The sequence below is a fragment of the Mustela putorius genome, unplaced genomic scaffold (genome assembly GCF_011764305.1).
Source record: "Mustela putorius furo isolate JIRA1106 unplaced genomic scaffold, ASM1176430v1.1 tig00000224_pilon_pilon_pilon, whole genome shotgun sequence".
Taxonomy (NCBI): Eukaryota; Metazoa; Chordata; class Mammalia; order Carnivora; family Mustelidae; genus Mustela; species Mustela putorius.
In genome coordinates, this window is record NW_025421321.1 from 22,610,892 (window position 1) to 22,619,253 (window position 8,362).

General features: G+C 34.0%; 1 pseudogene; it reads left to right on the forward strand.

The window, feature by feature from the left end:
- The first annotated feature begins 5,559 nt into the window (after positions 1-5,559).
- Positions 5,560-5,745, forward strand: LOC123391406 (annotated as a pseudogene).
- Positions 5,746-8,362: the final 2,617 nt, after the last annotated feature.

Here is an 8,362-nt window from a genome sequence, read left to right on the forward strand (position 1 = left end):
GCTGAAACGGTGCCTCCTCCTACTCCCCCGCCATCTTGTCCCCCCTCCAAATATTCTGTTTCTGATCATATATTTGCCTATTAATTTAATGTTGCAATAATTATTACTGTGGCATTTGCCAAATGGTGATTTTTCTATTTCTATCATTATTCCTACATTTATAATTGGAATTCTAGTGTAAGGAAGAGTATTTCCTTCTCCCCTCTAGCTTATTTATTTAATTGCTTTTTAAAGATTTCTTTGGTACTATTTTGTGACTTACTTACAAATATGAAGCTATTTCAAAGTAAAAAGTTAGAAAGTTTTTAAAGTCTTAAAAAAATCTCTTAATACTTAGCAAAAGAAGCCATTAAAGTATCTTATAAATTCAACATAGTATAGAGATATCTGTAATTTTAGATGTTTTCAAGTAATATGTATATCACTGAAATAGAATTGGAATAGTATTGTCAAGATCACCATTGACTCTGCCAATTATGGTAAAATAATTTCTATTAGAGGATAATCAAACACAAAAGTTTGAGACAAATTTTATGGTAGTTATTTCTTTCAATTATTGAAATTTATCCTAGTAAATTTTCTTTCAAAGTGAACATCTCCCAATTCTAAATAATGAACAAATTCATTTTTTTTTTTTAAATGGAACCATATGGTGCACCTGGGTGGCTCAGTTGGTTGAGCGACTGCTTTTGGCTCAGGTCATGATCCTGGAGTCCCAGGACTGAGTCTCACATTGGACTCTGCTCAGCGGGGAGTCTGCTTCTCCTACTGACCTCTCGCCTTTCATGCTCTCTCTCTCAAATAAATAAATAAAATCTTTTTTTAAAAATCATATGTTGAGGAGTCCAGCTTTTCCAGTGTTGGTATAAGGATAAGAAATAGAGAAATGGCCAAATAAATAGGTCTTAAGTTTTTCATATTTTAAAATTTTTTGTCTTCATATTCTAAATAATTAAGGAAACTAAAATTGATTAAATTTGTGCCATACAGCTGACTCTGTTATTCTATTCATACATCTATTAGACATAGTGAAAATACTTATTAACACTGATAAGTATTTTCACTTAGACAAATGGACCCCCAACACAACTGCTGTGGTGGGTATTATCTCTACTTTATAGATGAAAACATGAACTCAGAGAAGTTAGTTACCTTTTCTATGGCTCCTTGCTAGAACTATGAGGATTGTGATTTGGAAACCACATAGTTTTCCTTTGTATCACAATATTTTAATCTACACTTCAATAAAGAGCCACATTTAAATTATGAAATATTTATGGAGGTTGTAATAATTCTTCCATGTATTTTGTCTCTGTTTTCTAGTACTTTTTCTTTTACTAAGCTCTTTGTTCTTTCTTTCGAATTAATTTAATATTATAGTTTCTTGCTCGGAGTGGAATTTGAAACAAGTCCATTTTCTTGAAATGTAGTTTTAACGCACCTCTTTCACAAGGATAAAAATAGAAATGAAAATCTCCATTATTGTGTTTATGAGTACTTGGCATTATTAGAAATTGACTGTTCTTGGTCAAGTATGATTTTTATTCTTTATAATATATCATTAAGTATATTGCCATTTATCTTGACAAGTAATATTTAAGAGAAAAAAATAAGGTGAAAGTGTCTTCCTTTAGTTTAGATACAATGTTAGTTGCTCTGTTTTCAACTGATCAGCATTAGTTGTCAAAGAGATACGTTGGTGATGGCCCTTGGCTTTGTTTTGGCAAGAGGGTCTCAGAAAGATTTCCCAGTTAGTTTGGATGCAATGAAAAGTGATGAAGCAGCATAGATGGTTGAAATTATGGACCAGGAATAGATATTAAAGGGAATTCATGTTGTACAATACACTTGAAAAGAAAGATGCTTATTTGTACCTCTAGAAATGCAGTACCCTAATGCTTTCCTTTCCAAATGACATGTGATATACTCATCTGCATTGTTTAAAGCTGAAAATATTGTAAGGACAGTTTGATGGTGAATTTTATGTGTCCAATTGATTGGTCAACGGGTGTCTGAATTAAACATTATTTCTAGGTGTGTTTGTAAGTATGTTTCTGAATGTGAACGGTATATGAATGTGTGGACTCTATCTTGCCATCTCTGGTGTGGAAAGATGCCATATCTAGTCTGTTGAGAGTCTGAACAGAGAAAAAGGTAGGGGTGCCTGGGTGGCTCAGTGGGTTAAAGCCTCTGCCTTCAGCTCAGGTCATGATCTCAGGGTTCTGGGATCGAGCCCCGCATCGGGCTCTCTGCTCAGCGGGGAGCATGCTTCCTCCTCTCTATCTGCCTGCCTTTCTGACTACTTGTGATCTCTGTCTGTCAAATAAATAAATAAAATATTAAAAAGAAAGAAAGAAAGAAAAAAAGGTAGAAAGAAGGAGAAATTCATCCTTTATTCCTGCCCCACTGATTGAGCTAAGGCATCTCACCTTATTTTCTCTGGGCTTCATGCAGGAATTTATATCATTGTCTTCTCTGGTTGTTAGGCCTTTGGACTTGGATTGAATTATACCACTGGCTTTTTTGGGTTTCCAGTTTGCAAATGGCAGATTGTGAGACTTTGGGGCCTCAATAACTGTGTGAACCAGTTCCTCACAACAATTTCAATATAATATACAAATATACATTAGCCTTTATATATTATTTCTATCTATCTAATAAATGATAGATAGATATCATATTGGTTTTATGTTTTCTAGAGAACCAAATACAGCCAGGAACAAAATATTTTCAAAACAAATGATCTACAGCACTTTGTACACAATTGCTACCCAATAAATATTTATTGACACTGACTAATGCCTTTGTCTAGAGTCAGTGAATTGATGTGCATTACCTTCAAGAATTAAAATTATAGTGGATTAAATATGAAGAATTATTCATAGCATCCTGGCAAATGGCCTGGCTTCCCCCTTCTTTGTTCTGTTTCTATCTGCGTTACCTTGTGTTTTCATTTTTTAAAACTGCAGGACTCTGATGACACTGTTCCATTCCCATGTATAGCCCAGCAAACCTTTTAGAGCTAAATGAGCAAAGACATGAATCACCTCATTAAGCAGATGCTGGGCTCTGGGTCTGAAAGAAATGGACAAGCTAGGTTATAAATATTAATTGGACAAAATAGCAGTCAGGCAACACTCCTAATTTTGAAAAATGTGCAATAACTAAGGGTGTTATAAATACATGTTAAATAAACCACTCTGAAGACATCCTCTGAGAAAAAGTCCACATAAAAATGTACCAAATTGTAACTTGTTAGAGTAATTAGAGAGAATACTCCGATTTTCCAAAGTATTTTTAGAATAGACACCTTACTTTTACTTGTAGTTCAACCAATTTAGAATGTCTATTCAGGAGTAATGTCAGTAAGAAATCAGAATAGGAAGTCTCAGCCCTTATCTCCCACAAAAACACCAATTTAACAACAACATATGGACCAAAATACTTTTCTGAGAAGTTTTGAATCCAGTTAAGTTACAGTACTTCAGACAAGCACAAAACCAAAAAAAAAAAAAAAAAAAAAAAAGCCACATTGAAATGGGTAAAAAGAGCAATGTCACTTTACCCATATCAGCCCCTCCTCCAAACCAGCATTGCTCAGTGACTTGGTCTATGACTTCTCTCTCAAGGAAAAAGAGAAAGTGGAGTGTGCATCCAATGCCCCTGGACTCTCAGTGCACCGCCTAAAAAAGTAGTTTCTGTCTTACCTCACAGGAGCACTAGCAGATCTAGCATACTTTTGGCAGCTAAGAATAAAGAAAGTTGCAGTGGCTTGCTGTTGCTGGCAGAGCTGTGCAAGATTGGGAGAATGTGCAGAATCTGAGGCAGAGAATCTGGGAGAGAGGAGGAGACCATGCTTCCAGCATCCTGGAATTTAGGTATGTTTCCAAAGGACTGGTTTTTGTCTTGTCGCACATGGAGAGCTGAGGGATGAGCATGGTTTGGGTGCCTGGGGACAGTTAAAAACAAAGGGAAAAGGCAGGAAGCTTGCTATACCCTGCATTGTTCTGCATGATTGGGACAAGGTGCAGAACCTGGGGTTTCTTTCCAAGAAGGGAGGAAGAGGAAAGCATGCCTCCAACATCCTGGGTTGCAGTTGAGCAGTCAGACACCCAAAGGAACAAGAGATTATGGACTCCTGAAAAAAGTTAAAGTTCTTAACTTTCCACAACTAGGAATTTACACACAAAAGTCCAGAGAAGATACACCCATAGAAAAGGTTTGAGAAGCTCCGAGAATGTCTAGCTCAGGTGATTCATGAATATCTTTCCCAGTTGAAACCAATTGGTATAAAGACTGGGAAGAATAGTTGTTTCTTCAAATATGGAGATATTAATGCAAAGCTACAAGGAACAAAGAGAATCATATAAACCTGACCCAATCAAAGGAACAAATAAATCTCTGGTAACTGACCTACCGAAACGGAAATCTACTTACTATTTGATAAAGAATTTAAAATAATCAAAGAGGCTGATTTATAAAAGAATTATAGATGAATTATAAGAGAATACAGATAACTAAATGAAATTAGTAAAATGCAGAATATCAACAGAGATATTATTATTAAAGAGAAACGAGGCTGAAGAGTATAGTAATTGAACTGAAAAATGTTGCTAGAATTATATAGCAATTGGCTTTATCTATCAGAGGAAAGAATCAGCAAACTAAGACAAGTATTTGAAATCATCCAGTACTAGGAACAAAAAGAAGAAAAAAAAAAAAAATAGAAAGGAGTAAAGAAAACCTAAGGGACTTACAGATCACCAGAAAGGCATCCAACACATTATGGATGAAAATTTCCATATCTGGGGAGGAAAATGGACATTCAGATTCATAAAGCCAAAAAAATTCCAAATGTGATGTATCCAAATAATTCTATCCCAAGACACATTATAATCAAAGACAAAGAGAGAATTTTGAAATCCACAAGAAAGAACTTATCATATATAAGGACATGCCCATAAAAAAACAGATTTCTCAGTAGAAACCTTGAAAATCAGAAAGGTTATTGATGACATACTCAGAATGCTGAAGAAACAAACAAACAAACAAACAAACAAAACTAAGAATATTATATGTGGTAAAACCGTCCTTCAAAAATGAAGAAAAGAAAAAAACTTTCCAAACAAACGCAAGCTGAAGGAATTCGTCACATTCAGACTTGATTTAAAAATAATGCTACCAGGAGACCTTTAGGTTGAAATAAAAGTCATTGTACAATAACACAAAAGCATATGAAAGTGTAAAACTCACTGGTCAAGGTAAATACATAAACAATACAGAATATTGTAATGCTGTAATGCAACTGTAAAAGTAACTTTTAAGTCAACCATAAGAGTTAAAATACAAAAGTATTAAAATAGCTATTATTATAGAAAATATGTTAGGGACAACTGGGTTGCTCAGTGGTTAAGCCTCTGCCTTCAGCTCAGGTCATCCCAGGGTCCGGGAATAGAGCCCTTTGTCATGCTTCCCTGCTCAGTAGAGTATCTGCCCCTCCCCCCATGTTCTCTCTTACTCTTTCTCAAACAAATAAGTAAAATATTTTTTAAAATATATAGCTTTGCGCAGTGGCAGTATCGTAGCCAATGAGGTTTATCCGAGGCGCGATTATTGCTAATTAAAAATATAAAAAGACATAAAGTGTGGCATCAATACCCTAAAATGTGTAGAGGTAGAAGGAAAAGTCTAGAGTTTTACATGCAATTGAAGTTGTTCATCAGTTTAGAGTAGACCATTATAACTATAAGAAGTTTTATAAGTCATATGGTAGTGAAATACCTATAGGAGATACAAAAAAGTAGGGGGAGGGGGAAGAGATCAAAATATGTCCTAGAAAAATTGAATGATTTACAAGGAAATAAAGAGAGGACAAAAGGGACAAAAAAAACTAGAAGGCAGATACAAAACTGTAATATAAGTCCTTCCCTATTACTAATTGCTTAAACATAAATAGATTAAATTTTCTAATAAAAAATATAGAGTAGGGGAGCCTGGGTGGCTCAGTGGATTAAAGCCTCTGCCTTAGGCTCAGGGCTCAGGGCTCAGGTCCTGGGATCAAGCCCCACATCAGGCTCTCTGCTCAGCAGGGAACCTGCTTCCCCACCTCTCTCTGCCTGCCTCTCTGCCTACTTGTGATCTCTGTCTGTCAAATGAATGAATAAAATCTTTAAAAAATATATAGAGAGAGTAGATAAATGGGTTTTAAAAAACAAAACTCAAGTATATGCTGCCTACAAAAGACTCACTTTAGCTTTAAGGATGACATGGACTAAAATTGAATGGATAGAAAAATCCCTGTATGTAAATGGTAACCAAAAGAGAGCAAAGGTAGTATATTTACCTCAAACAAAATAGATTGAGTGAAAACTGTGACTGACAAAAAGAAAATCATTATATAATGACAAAGCAGTCAGTTCATCAGAAAGATATAAAATTATAAATATATATGTACCCAACGTCAGAAAACTTAAATATGTAAAGCAAATATTAATGGATATGAAGGGAAAAATAGACAGAAATACAATAGTACTAGGAGACTTCAATACCCCACATTCAACAATGGATCCAGAGAGAAAATCAATAAGGAAACAACACACTTGAACAACCTATAGATCAAATAGACCCAAGACACATATTTAGAACATAACAACCACCAACAGCAGAATACACATTCTTCTCAAGTACATATGAAACATTCTTTAGGATAGATCAAATTAGGTCACAAAACAACGGTTAACAAACTTGAGAAGATTGATATTATACCAAGTAACTTTTCCAACCACAGTGCAATCAACTGGAGGTCAATAACATAAGAACAACTAGAAAATTTATAGATACATGACAACACACTCTTTAAAAAAAATTGATGGATCAAAGAAGAAATCAAAAAGAAAATTTAAAAAATATCCTGAGGAAAATGAAAATGGTAACACAACATACAACATACCAAAATTTATGGAATGCAGAAAAATCCTCCTAAGAGAGAAATTTATAGTGACAAACATCTACCTGAAAAAAGAAATATTTCAAATAAAAACTTTGCACCTTATGGAACTAGAAATAACAACAAACAATTGTTTTGTTTGTTCAGCCCAAATTGACCAAAAGGAAGGATAATTTATTAGAGCATAAATAAATGAAATAGAAAAACAGTAGGGAAAAATCAAAACTAAGGGTTAGTTTTTGAAAAGGTAAACAAAATTGAAAAATCTTCAGCTAGAAAGGTCTAAAAAAAGGAGAGAAGACTCAAAATCATAAATGAAAGGAAATATTTACAAGTGATACCACAGAAATGCAAAGGCTTATAAGAGACTTCTATAAACAATTATATGCCAAGTTGGATAATCTATAAGAAATGGACAAATTGCTGGAAACATACAACCAACCAAGATGTGATCATGAATAAAAAGAGAAAATCAAGAACAAATAGAAAATCTGAAGAAACAAATAATGAGTTCCCAAAAAAGAAAAACCCAGGGCCATGTGACTTCCCTCACTGGTAAATTCTATTAAACATTTAAGAAAGCGTTAATATATCACATTGTTATATGTCAAATAATTTCAATTTAAAAAACCCAAACATCTTTATTACATGTACTTTAAACATTTGTCTTAATACATTACAGAAAAGCAATCATATTCATTATCTGAAATAATGCTTATGTCAAAGTAGCTTGCACAGAACACTCACATACTCATGGTTAATACAAAAAAAAAAAAAAAGAGAGAGAGAGAGAATTAATAATAATTTTACTCAATCCCATCCAAAAAATTGAAAAGGAGAAAATACTTCAATTTATTTTACAATGTTAGAATTACCCTAACACCAAAGCCAGATAAGGGAACTACATAAGAAAAGAAAATTACAGTCCAATATATCTTGAACATAGGTGCAAACATTCTCAATAAAATACTGGTAAGCAGAATTCAACAGCACATAGGTGGGTAATACTCTATGATCAAGTGGGATTTATTCCTGGGATGCAGGGATGGTTCAACATATGCAAAGCAGTAAAGTGTGATACATCACATTAATAGAATGAAAGCTAAAAAACCATTCGTAATCTCAACAGACACACACAAAAAGGATTAGACAAAATATAACATGTTTTGTGGATAAAAACTCTCAATAAATTGGATGTAGAAGGAATTTAACTCAACATAATAAAAGCAATATATGATAAACTGTCAGTTAACAGCATACACAATTGTGAAAGATTGAAATCTTTTTCACTAAGATCAAGAAAAGGACAAGGATGTCCATTCTCACTACTGCTATTCAAAATAGTACAGGAAGTCCAAGCCAGAGTGATAGGGTAAGAAAGAGACATAAAAGGCATCCAAACTGAAAGGAAGAATT